At 52.8% G+C, this 20,744-nt stretch overlaps 1 long non-coding RNA gene across 4 annotated transcripts; it reads right to left on the bottom strand.

The window, feature by feature from the left end:
* Positions 1-12,236: 12,236 nt before the first annotated feature.
* On the bottom strand, positions 12,237-19,354 carry LOC309452582. Of its 4 annotated transcripts, none has more exons than XR_014186580.1 (3): positions 19,281-19,354; positions 17,047-17,329; positions 12,237-13,007 (listed from the first exon to the last, which is right to left on the bottom strand). It is a non-coding gene; the product is annotated as an uncharacterized lncRNA (long non-coding RNA). The 4 variants fall into 4 exon arrangements; XR_014186581.1 differs by having other exon boundaries at positions 19,210-19,302; XR_014186582.1 differs by lacking the exon at positions 19,281-19,354 and adding an exon at positions 18,999-19,130.
* Positions 19,355-20,744: the final 1,390 nt, after the last annotated feature.

The raw sequence follows: 20,744 nt of genomic DNA, 5'->3' as shown, positions 1-20,744 counted from the left end.
TCTGAGTGGAGTCATGAGAAATAAAACCTCAGTCTTAAAGCACCTTCCCAACACCCCTCCATCCAAAGAGCTACAGTAAGAAAAACGTTGGGCAGAAGGGTTTTGCTTAAAAAACAGTCAATAAGGTTTGTCTTTGCAGTATCAAAGGTTTGTTTCTCAGGCCACAGCTCCTTCAGCAAGGGGGTGGGTGTTATTTAAGCCCTGGCAAATGGGTCTGTTCCATTTTTCATTAAAGAAACACTGGGATGGGAGACTCTGAAATAGCCCAATTTTCTGTAATTTACACTGAAGCAGTGGAGATGAAGGAAGATGTTCAAACTGGACGTGTCTCCTGGCGCCATGATGTTGACATCAGGGGCTGGAGGAGCAGTTGGAACTTTCGAAACGTAACATTCTATACTGGCCGGCAACTGCCTTTGGTGACTCGGGTGGCTGCAGGAGGCACCAGCTGCTTCGTGCTGGTGCCTTTTGCTGACATTCGGTGTTGACAAAATGGGCGAAGTTGGGAAAAACTGCCGTTTCCAGCATTTCCCAAATGCACAGGTAAATGCTGTAGATCTCAGAGTGCTTTGGATCCTTGATTTCTTGATACGGCCGTGTTGACAGGGAGGTCTGTTATGTAAGCGTAGAAGCTGATATATCTCTCTGGGTCATGGCCACATCTGTAGATGAAATATCGGGTTTTTGGAGGTGGTGGGAAGAGGTAATGATCATCTGAACCGTGGGAATTTCTCATGTGAACTGTGCTCAGGTACTCAGGGAACACATAAAAGTCATGGGTGAAGATCACTCATCTGTTGTATTGAATCAGGATTATATTGATTTTGAATACGTAGGCCACGTTTATAATTTCTGCTTTTAGTTCCTTCCTGAAGTACTGCAGAAAAAGTTATTGAGAAGAAAGTCCCACAACATGTGTTTGCCCTGTATTTAAGTTCCACCTGCTGGAAATCCAGGGTTGGTGTTGGGCTCTCCATTATTGCACCCATTTCGACACTGGGGATTTTGGCATTAATGCCCGGGGGCTGGGCTTTGGCTCCAGACCCCAGTGTGTCTCAGGGGATGGCCCAGTTGTACTGACTGCAGTCCAAACGTGGCGTGTTTTGGAGATGCTGCTTTGAGACCCAGCTGTTAATGTCTGAATCTGGGTGAAACACCTTCAAATGCACAAACAGCTGGGAGATGGTGTGAGCAGTGCAGTGACAGCAGTCTCAGAACACCAATTCCCAAACTTTTAGTGTTTCAGTTTTTGCTGGGCATCTTTCTGGGTTTGATTTCCTGCTCCTTATTTCCCAAGGACCCATGTCCATTAATGTCAAGAGAGTCTGGTGTAGGATTTGCACTTGTACAGCTCATCTCATTTGGGATTGACCTGATTATCCTGTTGTGCAGGAAAGGAAACTCAACCACATGTCAGTTCAGTAACTTTCTGCCCAGCATCTCGTGGAAAGTCTGCAGTACAATAAGTAAACGGCTTCACTGCTCATCTGGTAACAGTTTGACATCGTGAAAGCTCAACTGACCTAATTCAGGAGAACTTTAGAGTTATCTGGAGCTCATGGTAACTTTTAAGATAACTTTAAGAGTTCTAAAATATCAGAACATGGTCCCACAAAATCTTGGTAATATGGTCCCAGCAGCAGACCGTGTCCTGCTCCATTTAGTCCCTTCTGCTCCCCCCAGCCTCATTCCTCCAAGTTTCACCTGGGATACCTGTTCATGCAGGGACCAGGGCTCGGGTCAGAGAAAAAGATAACATGGGAATTTGGGGCCTCCAAGGAGGACGGTGGCTGGGGGGGACCCAGAGACAGGGCACTGGGGTGAATGAGCAGAACCCAAGGGACCGGGCTGGGGGTGTTGGAGGGACAGGACTGCATGGGATGCAAGTGAGGGGTAAAGGAATTCAAGGGGAGGGGACACGGGGAATTCAAGTGAGGTTGGTGGTGGGGGCAGGAGGCAGAGGACAGCAGAGGAGCAAAACATGGGGATTGGGAAAGTGTTTGGGAGGGGGTGTTCAAGGAAGGGGATCTGGGGACACTACCACAGTGGACAGGATGAAAGGCAAAGGACGGAGGGGAAAGATGGAAAGAACGCCATCGGCATCCATCAAAGGGAGAGCATTTGGGGACCCTATATAGGACACAGAGGAGATCCTGAGGAGGAGATACCTGAGGGGCCGAAAAGGATGGAATGGGGAGGCCCAAAGAAGAGGGATGTAGGGGCACCAAGACAAGAAACCGGTGGGGACCCTCACTGGAGCCTCACCTGCGCATCCGCTGGGGTGCACAGCAGGATGGTGAAGAGCAGGGCCACGCTGAGCACTGCGACCTTCATCTTCCTCTGCGGTGCAGGGAGTCCTGAGTGATGCCGGAGAAAGTGAGGGCACCTTTATCCCTCCCAGGATGACTCCTTGCCCCTCCCAACCCCTCCAGCCCCCAGGGCAAAGCCAGGCTTGGCAGAGACACCCGCCCTGGCAACCCAGCCTTAGCACAGAGACACCCCTGCCTTGAGCACTGATCCAGCTGCCTTCCCTGGCATCAGTGCAGCTTCCTGCATGGGGCAGCTGCACGGGGAAGGGCCCAGGCATCCACGGTGGTGAGGGGGGACAGGAGTGTGTCCCTGACAGCCAGACACCCTATGGTGACAACCCACTGCTTCAACTCAAAATCATCCTGCAACAGCCCCAAAAACCAGATCCGTCCACCTCCCAGCGCCCCTCACCTCCCAGCACCACCATCTCCCAGCGCCCCTCAACGCCCAGGCCAGTCTTTCCCTATGGAACGCCCCCCAGAGATGACACCAGCCTCAAATCTGGGGTCTCTAAGCACAATTATCTCTGAGCCCTTTCCAGCCCCTTAAATAAATGAGGGGCTGGGAGTCACTCCTCTTCTTGGGGCACCAGGGACCCCAGGATTAGGGAACTCTGGGAGGTGGGAGGACAGATGGGGCAATGGGCAATGTGGACAGCTGGGGACTGGGATCCTCAGTCACTTGTGGCACTGACAATGGGGAGCACTGGTGAATCCTGGGCTCTGGGAGAGGATGGCTGGGCTTGGGGGAAGTGCTGGGGTGGTGTCAGTGCCCAGTTCCTGTCCACCCCATTTCCCTTGCACCGCCAGCCCCTAACTGGTCCAGTCTCCAGCCACAGCTGAGAACAGAGCAGAGGGAACATCCCCTGCCCTGGCTCTCACCTGCCCCTGCCTGGGGTCACTGTGCCCTCCCAGACAACCTGGGTCCCACTCTGCAGAGCTGATCCCGCATGGTGGGTCCCAGTGTCCCTGTCCCCAACAAGGCTCTGGCTCCAGCCCCAGCCCTTCCTGGGACTTGGCACCAGCTCACCAAAGGCCCTTGTCCCCACCGAGTGTCCCTTCAATGTCCCCATCCTGGGCCCAGGCCAGCGCTGTCCCTGAGCAGGACGTGCCCATCCAGAGGGACGTGATGAAGCGGGCGCTTGTTCCCAGGCAGCCGCTCGGAGCTAATTGCGGGACGGCGCTCCCCTGGCACGAGGAGGGATGTTTGCTGCCACAGCGGCTCTGATAAGCTCTGTTTGCCCAGGGCTCATGGCACAAGAAGCCCGTTCACCAAGATCGGTGCCTCACAGAGTGACCGATCGGGGGATCCAGGGCAGTTAAAGCAGCCTGGAAGCCTGGGCTCCCCCAGCCCTGGCAGCGGGCAGAGCCCACAGAGAAGGGCAGTGCTGGGGCAGCGGGGAGGCGCAGGTCCTGGGGCACCCGCACGCCTGGGGCTCCCTGGCTGCCCTGGGCACAGCTGGAGCCCAGAGGCCGGGGGGTCCCAGGGGAGCAGCTGGACAGCCGGGGTGCCGCTCTGCTTTGGGACAGCCTGTGGGCAGGGGAGTCCTGCCGAGTGGGGCTCAGAGCAGCTGGGGAATGGAGCTGTGTCCCCAGGGGCACGGCCTCCCTGCCCTCTCCCCCGCCTGCCTTGCAGCTCTCCCTGGCTTTTCGGGGGGCGGGGGGTTCCCTTCACTGCACCCCTGGCCCAAGCATCCCCATCCTGCAGTCTGAGTGGGCTGCTCCCCGGGCGACCTGGATGTTGAGAGGTTTCCATCACCAGCCCGTGCTCACTGATGGGAGCAGAAGAGGGATCTCAGATTCCCAAGACCCGATTTCTGTCCCCTGCACAGCTGGCAGCCCTTCAGGGACATACCTGCTGTTTGTTCTGATATTCTTCAGGGGCTGACTCTTGGGTGTGTGAGCATCTCCGTGATGTACTTTTACAGCCATGTTCTCCATACAAACAGCAACCTCTTGCCACAGTACAGCAGCCTGTTGGAAAGTAAAATGTGGGAAAGCAAGATGTGTGGTTCCAGCCACCTGGATGATAAAGGAAGATCAATACTAACATGACCATCTGGATGGTCAAAGATATAATACTAACATAATAACATATAAAAGGCCTTAGACAGATTATTTTGAAGTACGTATCTCATAATTGTAAAAAGTTATAGCCCAGACTGGTGAGAATGGTATCTTGGGCTGGATAACTGCCTCCAAGTGCATGGGATGTGTGAATGTCCTTGGGCCTGGTCTGTGAATGAGTGGGAACGTAACTGAAACAAACATAACATGAGTGTGGTGTGTGTTTAATAACAATTATTGGAAAAGCATCTTATGTCACATCTTAGTCCAGGCCCGTATCTATAAATCCCATAAATTGTCACTAGCTAATAAAGAGAGGGTCTCAGCCTGGCTCAGCTCTCTGCTTGGCCCGGCTCTGCGCTCCTTCCTGAACAAGATCTGACTGTACATGCGTCTCTGTCTGCGTCCCGGTGTGCATTGTCCCAGACGGGTTTCCCTGGGTACTGCCGGTTGCTCCTCTTCCATTCCTGAAGCCTCCCTCCCAGGGCATTTGCATGGGTCATGTAGCCTCCCTCACATGCATCCATGGGTCAGTGAAGAGTTAAAGCAACAGCCATTTCACTTGTGCAGCAATGTCCAAAGCCAGCTGGATGGCTTTCACCACTGCAAACTGACGATTCACCTTGTCCTTTGGCAGTTTCTGTGACTTATCGTGTGGGACTCCACACAGCAGCTTTCCATGTCCAATGTTTTCTCACAATATGACAGGAGGCATCTCTAAACAGGGCAAGTTGCTTCTCTTTTCCTGGTAATTTATTACATAATGGGGCCTCTTCATCATGCATCTTCTCTGGTGACACTCCAATGCTTCAGGCCTCTGGCCAGCCCAGGGTCACTTCCAAGAACCTGGGGCCATCAGGGTTTCCCATTCAAGTCCATTGCATTAGCAGGACAACCCATTTGCTCCATGTAGCATCAGTTGTAGGACGTGTAGAGGGGACCCTCCCTTTGAACATCCAGCCCAGCAGTGGCAATTGGCGTGCCAAGGTGAGTTGTGCTTCAGTACCAACCACTTCTGAAGTGGCTTGAAGCCCTTCAGATGTCGTGAATATCTCTTTTTCAGTTGGAGTGCAGTGGGCCTCAGATCCTCTGTACCCCCCACTCCAAAACCCCAGGCACTGACCTTGAGTCTCTCCTTGTGTTTTCTGCCCGAGGCTCCTGGTGGCTCCTTGGTCCCTGGCTGTGGTGTAAAGCACGTTTTCACACCTTGTCCTGTCTAGACTGGCCCAAGGGCACGAACTATCTCCCATTTAATTAGCTCAACAGCTTCCTGATTCTCAGGGCCCCACTCAAAACCATTTTTCTCCTGAGTCACTTGATAGAGAGGGCTTATGACCAGACTGGAACCTGGAAGATGCGTTCTCCAAAAACACACAACACCTAAGAAAGCTTGTGATTCTTTTTCATTAGTTGGTGGCAACAAATTTGTAAATAACAAATTGATCATATCCAGTGGGCTCTGACAATGCCCATCTTGCTATTTTATTTCTAAAATCTAGATCCCCTGTGCAGGTCCTTTGACCTTTATTTTATGGCAAAACCAGCTTCCAGAAGAATCTGGGTTATTCTTCTTCCTTTCTCAAACACTTCCTCTGCTGTATTGCCCCACACAATGACCATAGAATCATAGAATCACTTTGGTTGGAAGGGACCCTCAAGATGGGGTTCAAACATTAACCAAACACTGGCACCAAACAGTGTCCCTGAGAGACTCATCTCTGTGTCTGTCTTCCTCCAGGGATGGTGACTCCAGCACTGCCCTGGGCAGCCTGTTCCAATGCCCCACAGCCCTTTGGGGAGAAATTGTTCCCCAGATCCAACCTCAACCTCCCCTGGCGCAACTTGAGGCCGTTTCCTCTGCTCCTGGCGCTTGTTACTGGGGAGCAGAGCCCGACCCCCCCTGGCTCCAAGCTCCTTTCAGGCAGTTCAGAGATCAGAAGGTCTCCCCTCAGCTCCTGTTCTCCAGCTGAACCCCCCAGGTCCCTCAGCCGCTCCCATCACACTTGTGCTCCAGCGCCTCACCAGCTCCGTTCCCTTCTCTCAACTCGCTCCAGCACCTCAAGGGCTTTCCTGTAGTGAGGGGCCCAAAACTGCCCCAGGATTCGAGGTGCAGCCTCACCAGTATTGAGTTCAGCTCCGCCCTTCTCCCTCCAATCCCTTTTCCTCCCCTTTTGTGCCTCCTCTGCTGGTCTCTCAGTCTCTGCCTCCATCTCTGGATTTCCTAGAAGGGGGCAAAGGAAGATGCATCTCCTCATGTCACAGAAGAGATGTGGGGTGGTTGCTCAGGCTCCAAGCCTATAAACTTATGCAAGATGAACAGATGAACCAAGTGTTCCCACCACAGGAGCAGTAGTACATGCACTGTTCTTTTTCTCCCCTTTCCCTTTGTAAAACAATGGGATACCTCACTGCGGGTCAAAGCCCGAGGAGAAGAACCATGCTAAACAAAATTCCACAGCCTTGCAGAAGTGACCGCAAGAAAAAAAACAAACACACCACACAAAAAAACATGGAAACTTCCAGAAGTGCTTTCAGTCCTGCTCAGAGAGTGTGGAGGGAAATGGCACACAGGCAGGATTAGCTGCACTTTAGGCCAACCTGGTAAAGTCTCTTCCATCTATTTGTCAAACCAGCAAACTCGTGACATTTTACTTTTCCAATACACTACTGTCACAAAAACATGAGTACAGCCTTTTATATACCACTAAACCAGCAGATGGGATCTTCCTGAATCACACCTGTAATGTTAAGTGGTTGTCAAATGTCATCCACCTCATCCATGTCTATCTCAGAGGCAGCCTTGACCTCTCCTAAGTCAATATTCGTCAATTAGGACAGTGATACAATTCATCAGCTCTTTTCAAAATAACTTCAGAATACAAATAACGTCACAGCATATTTAAATATGATAAATAATTCAACACCGCATAACTTAGCTCTCTAATAGATAACACACAAAGCAGAAGCAGTCAAAATTAACATCTTCCAGGTGACTGCTTGCTCTTTGAGCAATTTCAAAGCAAATATTCAAGTCAATTGCCTTAAACCTTTTCACAACTGATCCACAACAGATCTCTTATTTGTAGTCAATGTCCCATAAAGATATAACCTTAGCCATAATCCATAAAAATAACATGTAACGTCAGTGAATATTCTGAGCCATTTACAGTTCCCATGAACCATTTACTGGTGTATTTTTATTTGTCTTTTTTCATACAGATAAAACCAGACAGGCTTTCTTTGAAGCAAAAGTAGGAGTCTGTTTCACCATGGGAACAAAACTAGTGACACCTTGGTTTCACTGGAAGTCAGGCAAACCTCCCATTGACTTCAAAACCTAAGCCAGATTTTTACCACCAGCCTTGGATTCCCAGCTCGTGCCTCATAACAATCAGTTTTCCTCGCACCCTCGTGGACAGAGGACTGAAACAGAGCACTATGTTATTTTCAGACAAGTGACATGGACTGCTGGATGGTTTTGGAAGTGAATTGTGATTGGGAAGCACAGTGTAGTAGCTTGAATTACTGTGGCATGTAACAGAGGATGACTTCGCAGATGAAGGTGCCAGCCTTATGAACTGATTCGTGTCTCACTGTCATAATTCTGATGTCCCATGGACTCAGTACAGGTGATGAGCCCAAAGTGTTCGATGCTGCTGCTGGGCATTTGCTGGTCATTGCATGTGGTTACTTCCGACTACCAGCTATTGAATGAGACCAGTAAATACGTGCTGCATCTCCTGATGGAGTCCCAGTGCTAACGCACACCACCAGTAAAAACACTGGTCATCCCATTCTGCAGAAATAAGTAAGTCTGTGTCTGGTTATCTATCTTTTCTTATAATTGTGGACATTTGCAGGGAGGCAATACAGGGTGCCTGAGCTAGTTAATCTAAAATCTGTCCATATTGTTAACGAGTATGTAATTTCTATGCTGAGGTATCAGCTATTTCCTGTGCTGTTTGGGGCAATTGCATCCTTGAAGAGAGTAGTTATGGTCCACAGTGTGTCATGACATGAGCCGGCAATGTGCCCTTGCAACCCAGAATCACAGAATCACAGAATGGACTGGGTTGGAAAAGACCTCAGAGATCATCCAGTCCAACCGTTGGTCCAACTCCAGTCCATTTACTAGATCATGGCACTAAGTGCCATATCCAATCTCAGTTTAAAAACCTCCAGGGCTGGTGAGTCCACCACCTCCCTGGGCAGCCATTCCAATGCCTGACCACTCTGTCTGCAAAGAATTGCTTTGTAATCTCCAGCCTAAATTTCCCCTGGCAGGGTTGAAGCCCATGCGCCCTTGTCCTATTGCTGACTGCCTGGGAGAAGAGACCAATCCCAACCTGGCTAGAACTTCCCTTCAGGTAGTTCTAGAGAGTTCTGAGCTCACCTCTAAGCCTCCTCTTCTCCAGACTAAACAAGCCCAGCTCCCTCAGCCTCTGCTCATAGGGCTTGTGTTCAAGTCCCTTCACCAGTCTTGCTGCTCTTCTCTGGACCCGCTCTGGACCCGCTCCCGCTTCAATCTCTTTCCTGACCTGAACTGAACACAATACACAAGGCCAACTGTATCTGGGGCTGCATCCAAAGGAGTGTGGCCAGCAGTTGGAGGGAGCTGATTCTGCCTCTTCTGCCCTGCTCTGGTGAGACCCCCCTGCAGTGCTGCATCCAGCTCTGGGTCCTCAGCACAGGACAGACATGGACCATGTGGAGAGGGGCCAGAGGAGCCACAGAAATGACCTGCGGCTGGAACAGCTCTGCTGAGAAGGACAGCTGAGAGAGTTGGGGCTATGCAGCATGGAGAAGAGAAACTCTGGGGAGACATTATTGTGGTCTTTCTGGACTTAAAAGGGGCCATTAAGAAAGTTGGGGACAGACTTTTCAGCAAGGCCTGTTGCGATAGGAGAAGGGGTGATGGTTTTAAACTGAAAGAGGAGAGATTCAGGTGAGACATGAGGAAGAAATTTTTTACAATAAGGGAGGTAAAATCCTGGGAAAGTTTAACAGGAGAGGTGTTGGATGCCCCACCGCTGGAGACATCCTAGGCCAGGATGGATGGGGCTCTGAGAAACCTGAGCTGGATGAAGATGTCCCTGCTCATGGCAGGGGGCTGGACTAGATGAACTTTGAAGGTCATGTCCAACTCAAACTATTCTGCGATTTGATGATTCTATGACAGGAAAGACTGGATGTAACGATGATTGATGGCTGGAAAAGGTCTTGTCTGGCTTGTGCAAGCCAAGCTGGCAGCTTCACCCAGCAGCTCTCCCAACTCAGATGGGAGTAATAAACCGATTCCCCCACTCTCACACTGCCCCACAGTGCCCAGAGGATGCTGACCAGGGCCCCCAGGATGAGGATGCTTGGGCCAGGGGTGCAGTGAAGGGAACCCCCCGCCCCCCGAAAAGCCAGGGAGAGCTGCAAGGCAGACGGGGGAGAGGGCATGGAGGCTGTGCCCCTGGGGACACAGCTCCATTCCCCAGCTGCTCTGAGCCCCACTCCGGCAGGACTCCCCTGCCCACAGGCTGTCCTGAAGCAGAGCAGCACCCCGGCTGTCCAGCTGCTCCCCTGGGACCCCCCGGCCTCTGGGCTCCAGCTGTGCCCAGGGCAGCCAGGGAGCCCCAGGGTGCGGGTGCCCCAGGACCTGCGCCTCCCCGCTGCCCCAGCACTGCCCTTCTCTGTGGGCTCTGCCCGCTGCCAGGGCTGGGGGAGCCCAGGCTTCCAGGCTGCTTTAACTGCCCTGGATCCCCCGATCGGTCACTCTGTGAGGCACCGATCTTGGTGAACGGGCTTCTTGTGCCATGAGCCCTGGGCAAACAGAGCTTATCAGAGCCGCTGTGGCAGCAAACATCCCTCCTCGTGCCAGGGGAGCGCCGTCCCGCAATTAGCTCCGAGCGGCTGCCTGGGAACAAGCGCCCGCTTCATCACGTCCCTCTGGATGGGCACGTCCTGCTCAGGGACAGCGCTGGCCTGGGCCCAGGATGGGGACATTGAAGGGACACTCGGTGGGGACAAGGGCCTTTGGTGAGCTGGTGCCAAGTCCCAGGAAGGGCCGGGGCTGGAGCCAGAGCCTTGTTGGGGACAGGGACACTGGGACCCACCATGCGGGATCAGCTCTGCAGAGTGGGACCCAGGTTGTCTGGGAGGGCACAGTGACCCCAGGCAGGGGCAGGTGAGAGCCAGGGCAGGGGATGTTCCCTCTGCTCTGTTCTCAGCTGTGGCTGGAGACTGGACCAGTTGGGGGCTGGCGGTGCAAGGGAAATGGGGTGGACAGGAACTGGGCACTGACACCACCCCAGCACTTCCCCCAAGCCCAGCCATCCTCTCCCAGAGCCCAGGATTCACCAGTGCTCCCCATTGTCAGTGCCACAAGTGACTGAGGATCCCAGTCCCCAGCTGTCCACATTGCCCATTGCCCCATCTGTCCTCCCACCTCCCAGAGTTCCCTAATCCTGGGGTCCCTGGTGCCCCAAGAAGAGGAGTGACTCCCAGCCCCTCATTTATTTAAGGGGCTGGAAAGGGCTCAGAGATAATTGTGCTTAGAGACCCCAGATTTGAGGCTGGTGTCATCTCTGAGGGGGGTTCCACAGGGAAAGACTGGCCTGGGTGTTGAGGGGCGCTGGGAGATGGTGGTGCTGGGAGGTGAGGGGCACTGGGAGGTGGGGGCATCTGGCTTTTGGTGCTGTTGCAGGATGGTTTCTAGTCAGAGCAGTGGGTCATCACCATAGGGTGTCTGGCTGTCAGGGACACACTCCTGTCCCCTCTTGCCACCGTGGATGCCTGGGCCCTTCCCCGTGCAGCTGCCCCATGCAGGAAGCTGCACTGATGCCAGGGAAGGCAGCTGGATCGGTGCTCAAGGCGGGGGTGACTCTGTGCCAAGGCTGGGTTGCCAGGGCGGGTGTCTCTGCCAAGCCTGGCTTTGCCCTGGGGGCTGGAGGGGTGGGGAGGGGCAAGGAGTCGTCCTGGGAGGGATAAAGGTGCCCTCACCTTCTCTGGCATCACCCAGGACTCCCTGCACTGCAGAGGAAGATGAAGGTCGCAGTGCTCAGCGTGGCCCTGCTCTTCACCATCCTGCTGTGCACCCCAGCGGATGCGCAGGTGAGACTCCAGTGAGGGCCCCCACCGGTTTCTTGTCTTGGTGCCCCCACACCCCTCTTCTTTGGGCCTCCCCATTCCATCCTTTTCGGCCCCTCAGGTATCTCCTCCTCAGGATCTCCTCTGTGTCCTATATAGGGTCCCCAAATGCTCTCCCTTTGATGGATGCCGATGGCGTTCTTTCCATCTTTCCCCTCCGTCCTTTGCCTTTCAACCTGTCCACTGCGGTAGTGTCCCTAGATCCCCTTCCTTGAACACCCCCTCCAAAACACTTTCCCGATCCCCGCGTTTTGTTCCTCTGCTGTCCTCTTCCTCCTGCCCCCACCACCAACCTCACTTGAATTCCCCGTGTCCCCTCCCCTTGAATTCCTTTACCCCTCACTTGCATCCCATGCAGTCCTGTCCCTCCAACACCCCCAGCCCGGTCCCTTGGGTTCTGCTCGTTCACCCCAGTGCCCTGTCTCTGGGTCCCCCCCAACCCCCGTCCTCCTTGGAGGCCCCAAATTCCCATGTTATCCTTTTCTCCACCCCGAGCCCTGGTCCCTGCATGAACAGGTATCCCAGGTGAAACTTGGAGGAATGAGACTGGGGGGAACAGAAGGCATTTTCAGGCTCAGATGAGGGAGAATCCATGGGCCTGGGTGGGCTGGTGTCACCTCTGTCCCACCCACAGCCCCATTTGTCTCCAACCCAGACCAACCCCTTTCTCTTCTTTCATAGCCATTACCAGGAACATTGCTGGAAGCAAGTGGAGGTTCTCTCCTGCATGTAAGTAGTGGGGTGGACTTGGAGAACAGCCAGTCTGAGGAACTGGAGGACAATTTGGTCCTCCCCTCCCTTGCTGGGACTGGGACATCCCAGTGACCAGTGAGGTCTCATGGTCTCTCTACAGGGGGGACTCAAACTCGGGCGAGTGAAGAGGGCTGCGGTAGGTGTCACACGTTCTGCTGGGCCCACACCCTCCCTCCCATGGCCACGAAACTCCAGGGCATCCCCGTGTGACCCAGGACATGCCAGTGTGTCCCAGTACACTCCCATGCACCCCCTGCAGACCCCCAGAACATCCCTGCTCCCCAGTGTTTTCCCAGGGATGCCTCATTGCCCAGGGCTCCCATTGCATTCCCATCCATCCCATCACAACCCACTACACCCCAGTGCACCCCAGGATACCCCAGGACACAGTCCCTTCCCCAGAACCTCCACTGCTTTCTGTGCCCCACCACACAAGCTCACGTACCCCATTTTTCCCTGGAGTCACCTTCCCCAAGGACCCAATCGCTTTCTCCTGCCTCGCAGTGCACCCAAGTGTGTCCCTCACCCAACCTTTCTCCCCAGCTCCCTCTGTCTGTCAGGGTGGATGATGTTTTGCAGCAGAAACGCCAGGTTCCAGATCTTCCAGATGTTGACTTGGAATTGCAGGATACGCTGTTGCGACCTCTTGAACTCGAGGTGAGCAGCATCAGGGCATCTCCAGCCCCACCAAGGGTCCTGGACCCCGGGGCATCCCTGAGCTGTCTGGGTGGGCAGAACGTGGATCTAGGAAAAGAAAACAGAGGGGACTGTCCATGACCTGTGTCCCAGGCCACACTGGACAGAGCTGCCCCCATGACTTTTGTTGCACCCAGTGGGGTTCTACGGACCCAGACGATCACCGTGCAGGCCAGGCAGTGGCTCTAGGGCCATACAGACCCCGAGGATCACCCTGAAGGCTGGGCAGGGTTCTGGGAGATGGAGGGGCATCCGGGGCTAATGACACACTGGCCAAAGAGCTCTGTGTGCCACATGGATCTCAGGAGAACCAAGTCTTGTCCTGGGTTGATTGAGGGCTCCAACTCTTGTCTCCTTCCCTGGGTCTCTGCAGAGAGAGACGGTGGGGACAAGCCTCCCCTCATGTCCCAGCTGACACTGGAGGTCTCATTTTGCGCTCTGATTTCAGAACTGAAACTGATGGTGACAGCCGTGTCCTGTCCCCCGTGCAGCGGCATGAGGAGATGATCATCCCTGGATGACCCCATCTGATCCCCTGGGAGCCCTGGGCCATTTCCCTCTCATAATCAGTAAATCCCTTCAGCAAAGCTACGCTTGCGTGTGGATGTGTGTGTCCCTGTCCATGTTCCCACTGCTGTGCCAGCACTCGGACGCCTGGGTCCTCTCTGGCCACACCATGGCCATGAGCCAAGTGGCTGAGGGAGCCCAGACACCCGGGGTGTCACTGTAAAGGACACCTCCTTCCCACCTGCCATGTGCCCCCAGATATGGGCAGATTAGGGGAAAGTGGAGTGTTCCCCCATGAGGCTGGAGGAGGCTGGTTCATGAGGACTGGGTTATGGACCAGTTAAACAATCTGGACATCCATAAATCCATGGGTCTGGATGCGATGCACCTGCGGGTGCTGAGGGAGGTGGCTGAGGTCACTGTTGGGTCACTGTCCATCATCTTTGCCAAGTCTTAGGTGCCTGAGGACTGGAGGAAAGCAAATGTCACTCCAGTCTTCAAAAAGGGCAAGAAGGAGGACCCAGGTAACTCTAGACCGGTCAGCCTCACCTCCATCCCTGGGAAGACGATGGAACAACTTATCTTTGATGCCATCTCAAGGCATATCAAGGAGATTAGGGATCATTAGGGGCAGTCAACATGGCTTCACCAAGGGGAAGTCATGCTTGACCAACCTCATTGACTTTTATGAGGACTTAAGGAGGTGGAGAGATGATGATAAAGCAGTGGATGTGGTCTGTCTTGACTTGAGTAAAGCATTTGACACAGTGTCCCAGAGCATCCTCACAGCTAAACTGAGGAGAGTGGTCTGGACGATCGGGCAGTGAGGCGGACTGTGAACTGGCTGAAGGGAAGAAGCCAGAGAGTCGTGGTCAATGGGGCAGAGTCCAGTTGAGGCCTGGATCTAGTGCAGTGCCTCAGGGGTCAGTACTGGGGCCTGTATTATTCAATACATTCATCAATGATTTGGACTAGGGAATAGAGTGACTGTCCGCAAGTTTGCTGGTGACACCAGGCTGGGAGGAGTGGGTGACACTGGAAGCTGTGCTGCCATCCAGAGACCTGGACAGGCTGGAGAGTTGGGCGGGAAGAAATTTAATTAAATAGAACAAGGACAAGTGTAGAGTCTTGAATCTGGGCAGGAACAACCCCAGGTTCCAGTGTAAGTTGGAGAATGACCTATTAGAGAGCCGTGTAGGGGAAAGGGGCCTGGGGGTCCTGGGGACAGCAGGGTGACCATGAGCCAGCACTGGGCCCTTGTGGCCAGGAAGCCAATGGTACCTGGGGTGGGTTAGAAGGGGGTGGTCAGTAGGTCAGAGAAGTTCTCCTGCCCCTCTGCTCTGCCCTGGGGAGACCACACCTGGAATATTGTGTCCAGTTGTGGCCCCTCAGTTCCAGCAGGACAGGGAACTGCTGGAGAGAGTCCAGCGCAGGGCAACAAAGATGCTGAAGGGAGTGGAGCATCTCCCGGGTGAGGAAAGGCTGAGGGAGCTGGGGCTCTGGAGCTGGAGGAGATGGAGGGGGGACTCATTCATGTTTACAGATATCTAAAGGGTGAGTGTCAGGAGGATGGAGCCAAGCTCTTCTCGGTGACAACCAGTGACAGGACGAGGGGCAGTGGGTTCGAACTGGAACACAAGAAGTCCCACTTAAATATGAGAAGAAACTTCTTCTCAGTGAGGGTGGCAGAGCCTGGCCCAGGCTGCCCACGGGGATTGTGGAGTCTCCTCCTCTGCAGACATTCAAACCCACCTGGACACCTTCCTGTGTAACCTCATCTGGGTGTTCCTGCTCCATGGGGGGAACTGCACTGGATGAGGTTTTGAGGTCCCTTCTGATCCCTGACATTCTGGGATTCTGTGAGGTGAAGGGCAGACAGTGCCAGCCCTTGGGGTACCCTGTGTTTTGAAGGCACCACGGGAAACAAATTCTTCGCGGGGCTCTGGTGAGAACCATCCCCCAAGGAACATATTTTGGTGTTGGGGCAGGAGAGGAGCGTGAACAGGCAGCCTGGACCCCTGGGTCCTCTGCCCTGCTCAGGGAAGGGAGGTTGTTCCCTGTACAATGGGCTCAGCACTCCTGGACTCACAGGAGATGTCACCACCTCCAGAAGCCATCTGCTGTTCCCAAGGCCACCAGTGCAGCCGCTGAATTTTTGAAGGTGCTTTTGCAGGACTAAGGCTGGGCAATTACTCTGAAGAAAACGCAGGGCCCTTGTGCTACTGTACTACTTTTAGAAATAGTTTGGCATAGGCAGCTTAGAGAAACACCAGATAAAGAACAGCACACAGTGCAGCAGTTTTCTGTACCAGCTCCAATAAAACAATTACATGCCTTTTTAGGATTTTTAGGGCATTGGAGAATTTTCATCCCTACACCTTCTGTGGAGGAAGAGTCCTCTTGTGAAGGGTTAATAGCAGAGCACAATAAAGTTGATTCATTTGAGTCCCAAACCAGTAAGAAAGCAGAGAATGTGACCTCTGCTGAGCTGCATGCTTAAGCTCTAAATGTGCATATAGCTTGTGGACGTGGATCAGCTTATGCTGCACACGCATGGGACACTGGTCACAATCAAACCCCTTTGCTGTTATATACTTGTAGAACATGCTCACATCATTGTGCTGCTTGTACACAGCTGCATTTAAGAGCATGGGGAAAGGTAAAACGGGGTCAGTGGGCCTTGAATACCTGTCAGGTTGATTATATTGGCCACGTACCCCCATCTAGGGCCTGGCAATATGTATACACTGCTGTGGATACAGTGTCAGCACCAACTACAGGGGAAATGAAATTATTCACACCAATGGATTGCGAAGTGGGACTGCAGCCTATTGATCTAGATGTAAAAATTCATACAACTCCAGAGAATGCTGTATGGTTTTGTACCCTGACCTCCTCTTATGTTACATCCTTTGCTAATATCAGATTCTCGAGTTCTTGTATGTCAGGTATCTTCAGTGAACACCTGTGTTTTATCTAGAGGAGACAGCTCTGGAACAATGTTATTGGTGTCACAGACTCACCATCCGACTGAAGTCCAATCTGAAAAAGTGCAGGCCACGACTTTCCAGTCTGTGTAGGCAATGAGCCCACAGCAGGTTGTTAAACCCAGAGTGACACCAGCTGACGGAGCTGGAGCAGCAGCGTATGTATTACTGGAAGGTGACAACATCTCACGTCTTTGGAATTAATGCGGCAATTGAAACCATCTACTGATAATGCCTGTCTGAATAATTCGTGTAATTCCTTGGCAAGATGAATGGGACACCTGATTATTGCAGAAATATGTTTTTTCCTTTTTCTGTATGTGTTTATTGTGTGCCCCCGTAAATTGCTCTGTGCTACACCTCACAAGCACAAATGAACAACGCTGGCTTCGTTGGCCCCAGCAGAAGCAAGTCACCTGAGCGAGGGGGTGGAATATACGGGGAGATAGCGAAAGATTTGGCAAGGTGATTAGTTAAATGTAAATACACTCCAGTGACTTGCACCTGCCTGTAGAAAGGGATCGCACAGACACTTTTACAGGCAGCGTGTGACACGGCTGATTTAAAACATCTCCATCTACAGACACACGCACCTGTCCTACGCGGCATTCAGAACATCCTCATCCACCACAGCTCAGGCAGGAACAAAACGAATCCTCCTGCTTTCCCCACACCGAGAGCAGCCAGTTTTCCCTGCAAGCACAACAGCAGCTCGTGCGCTGCATCTCCCAACCACGCTCGTTACTGCAGAAGCTTCGGCAGCGCTAACCAGGACAGTCTGTACTGTGCAAGTGATGAGCTCGGTCTCAGCACAAGGGCCGGGAGGGCTGCAGCACACAGGGAGAGCGTTGTAGCTGTTTCTCCTGGAAGGCAGGGCTGCAGGAAAGGAAATAAATTAGTTTTTCAGGAACAGGAAGAACACATTCAAATCACCAGGGAAAATCTGGAACAAAACACTGTATGAGGATATAGCGGAAGATTCAGAGAAGTGATTACTTAAATGTATACACGTTCAAGTGACTTGCACATGTCTGTAGAAAAAACACATACATCACACTAACTGTTCTACTGACCCTGTGTGCTTGATGAGTAGAACCCCTGTATTAGATAACACAAGCCTGTGAGAAACTCTGGGCACTTTATCACTGTGTCTGAGATTCCTGCTTTGTTGTGAGACAGAGTGGGAGGCTGCGCCTGCCTGAAGCCGTGAAATACAGGCGAGCTCAGCAGGCCCACTGACCTTCCAGCAGGGCTGCACTGACCAGCGCCTGCGTCCCCGCTGCTGCCACCTCTGCTGGGAGCTCAGGTGCGGCTTCGGAGAACCCCCAGAAGAGAGGGAACTACAATAAAACTTGCTCTTTGCAATTACATTCATGGCCTCTGGCTCTTCTTGTGACGTGCCTGCGTATCCGTACAAAATGTCCTTTTGGGGTCCAACTGATCCAAGTCTTTTCTCCTTCAGAAACCCACAAAAATCCAAGCAATACAAGACGTGCTCCTCTCTGCTCCAACAGCTCTCAACCTCCTGCACTTCAGCTTTCATGGCATTGCAGAAATAACAGAACAAACCCCAACGCAAAAGATTCAAGCGGAGCACCCTCCTTAAAAAGCAAATCCCAACACGAGTGCTCATTGCAAGCAAAGGAAGCTGGGACACCGCCCTTCAAACGCTCTAGCTGTGCAGCCTGGATGAGACGGTGTCTGCGGTTCAGCAACATCCACGCTCGTCACGACCGGCTGGTGCCGTCACCCCCAAATCTCAGCAGCAGTGTTTGTTAACACTGGTTAACAGCTTTGGGTACCCAGAGCTGCCTTCAGCTCACGTGAAAGCGTCTCCTCGTAACGCCCAGTGTGAGCCCAAGAACGACGCCTCCCTAACGCACACACTGAGGAACCTCAAACAGTGCCCCCTTCTCCATGGGCTGCATCACAACCTGTGACAGAAAGGGGATTCCACAGCTTGGAAAAGCTCCAAAAGGAACTGGAGATTCCTGGGTCTCAGAGTAATTCTAGAGCTCAGGTCATGACAGACATCAGCTCCAGCTCAGATAATACATGCCAACACCCATCACTGACCCAAGAAGGCAGCTCCTCCCGCCCTGCCCAACGGCGTCAAATCCAACACACTTTGTCCCTCCAACAGGATGCAGCTTATTGATTTCTAACACCATTCATCTCTGTCTTCCTCGAGATGAACTAGACATGCATTTCACAAGCAACTAAGTCCCCGCCTGGAAGCAGCGGAGCCTTTGCCTTCTCTTTTCCACCCCACTTTGCAGGAGAAGGAAAACAAACGGCAGCAGAGACGCTGAGAAATTCAACCGCCAAATGGAGAGGGAAGCTTTGAGAGCGGGAAAACTTACCCGTACAATGGAGAGAGCTACGATGAAAGAATAACACTGAAAATGAATCCTTCTTGTCAGGGTAAAAGTGCACAGCAATTAAAGACCTGCTGAACAGACCCCTGTCATTCTCAGAAATAAACAACCCCCAAGGCTCAGCCAGCCAGGGTTACTGCTCTAAATCCAAGCGCAGCTGCACCGACCTGAGTCAACACGGACACAGTCACCTCCCTTGTCCCACACGAAGCTGCACAGACCACGTGCTGCTCCAACAGGAACGTGTTGGGGACACCCGGGTTTCCCATGGCAGCCTCTGCGCTGCCACCTGCACAAGCACCAACAGGCCGGCAGCTGTGGGCTCAGCTCCGGCGGTTCCCGGGACCGGGGTCTCCAAGGGCCTGTTCGCACACGGACCTTTGTGCGCGCGCCCCGGCCGCGGGAGCTTCTCCCGCCCCGATCCCGACCCGCTGCTCGCCCCCCCGGACCCGCTCAGGAGCCTCTGCTCGGCCCAGCGCTGTTGCCGGAAATTGCGTCACCGGGACGGGCGAGGCGAGCCGCGCTGCCGGCAGGACCCCGCCAGAGCTGTCCCATTATTCGCATGACCCACCAAGTTTTTATACGAAATCTGATTGAGTTGAACCATTATTAAAATAAAAAAGTCTCTGGGTAGCCGTGCCGTCATGGTGGCTCAGTGCAGTGGAAAATCCACTGAACTGAAGATCAGCCTCGGCTCTCAAATAAACTCCTCCCTCCCCGCTCCGCAGCCGCTGAACCCGCAGCACAAAGTGCGATCCGCACGTCCCGCGGTCACACGGTGTCCGCGCTCGCTCGTCACCTCACTCGCTGGCTGCAGCAGCACTAAGGGCCTGTGGATTCCAAACCCGGAGTGTTCTGCCCTGTCACAGAGGAACAGTCTTGGCTGCTGAGAACAGGTTCCATTTTAAAGTCGCTGAAGAGAAGTTTCCGCTTCCTGGAATCTCAAACCAGCAGCAGCTCTAACGAACGTGACAGACCATGGGCCACGTGCATTTCTCAGTATCTGTCCTGATCGGTTTTATCTGGTCATTATTAATGCCAGAAAGAGGTGGAAAGATAAAGATGACGGGTTGTGCTGCACAGAATTACATCATTTTTGCCAAATAAAGAACTGAAATAAATAACTTAGGCTTTTTCTATGGACAAACAACGTTTAATCCAATTCCTTAACTGTATTCCTTAAACACGTGTTCATTAGAGCATAAGCCAAACAGCGCTGGGTGTGCGGGGGATTCGCTCCGCCCAACACTCACACCTTTTAACAATAAGAGGTGTGCTTAAATACAGTAAGGTGTTACATATTCATAATGGCCCCAGGAACGCCTCTACATCTGGTGAAGCACGTGAAGCATTTAACCCCAAAACTTAACTCTACCCCTAATACAACTCCGGAACCCCTAACACTAACCCTAATCCAACCATTACCTTAAACCAAATCCTAAAACTTAGGCCTAAATGTAAACCTAAATACTAATCCTAAATCTAATCCGAAAATTTAAGACAAACCTCTAACTCTAACCCTAAGACCCCTTCCTTACTGGGCGAATGATGGGCGTGGTGTTATGAGGTAATTTGTGTCTCAGAAACTCATAATCCAGGAAAAAGCCTGTGGCTGTGGAGGGGACCATGGGGTCAGTTCTGGCTCTGGAGGTGACAGACCAGCAGCAGGGACATGGCTGGGAAAGAACCTCTGCACTAGGACAGGCCCTGTCCACGAAGAGGACTTGGAGATGGGCTGTCATGTCCATTCTGCCTGAGCACGTGACAGGACAGCAGCTGGTATATGGTTATGTCTACCAGAGAAGCTGAAAGGCACTCATGGGTTTTACAAGATCACGGTGAGGTTACTTCTGTGTGGTGAGGTGAAAGACCACAAGAAGCCTGACAGGTTGGGTTCCCTGCTTGAAGGGCAG

Source organism: Streptopelia decaocto (assembly GCF_964273445.1).
Source record: "Streptopelia decaocto genome assembly, contig: HAP1_SCAFFOLD_65, whole genome shotgun sequence".
In the NCBI taxonomy this organism is placed as follows: Eukaryota; Metazoa; Chordata; class Aves; order Columbiformes; family Columbidae; genus Streptopelia; species Streptopelia decaocto.
This window is presented reverse-complemented; position numbering and strand designations above follow the sequence as displayed.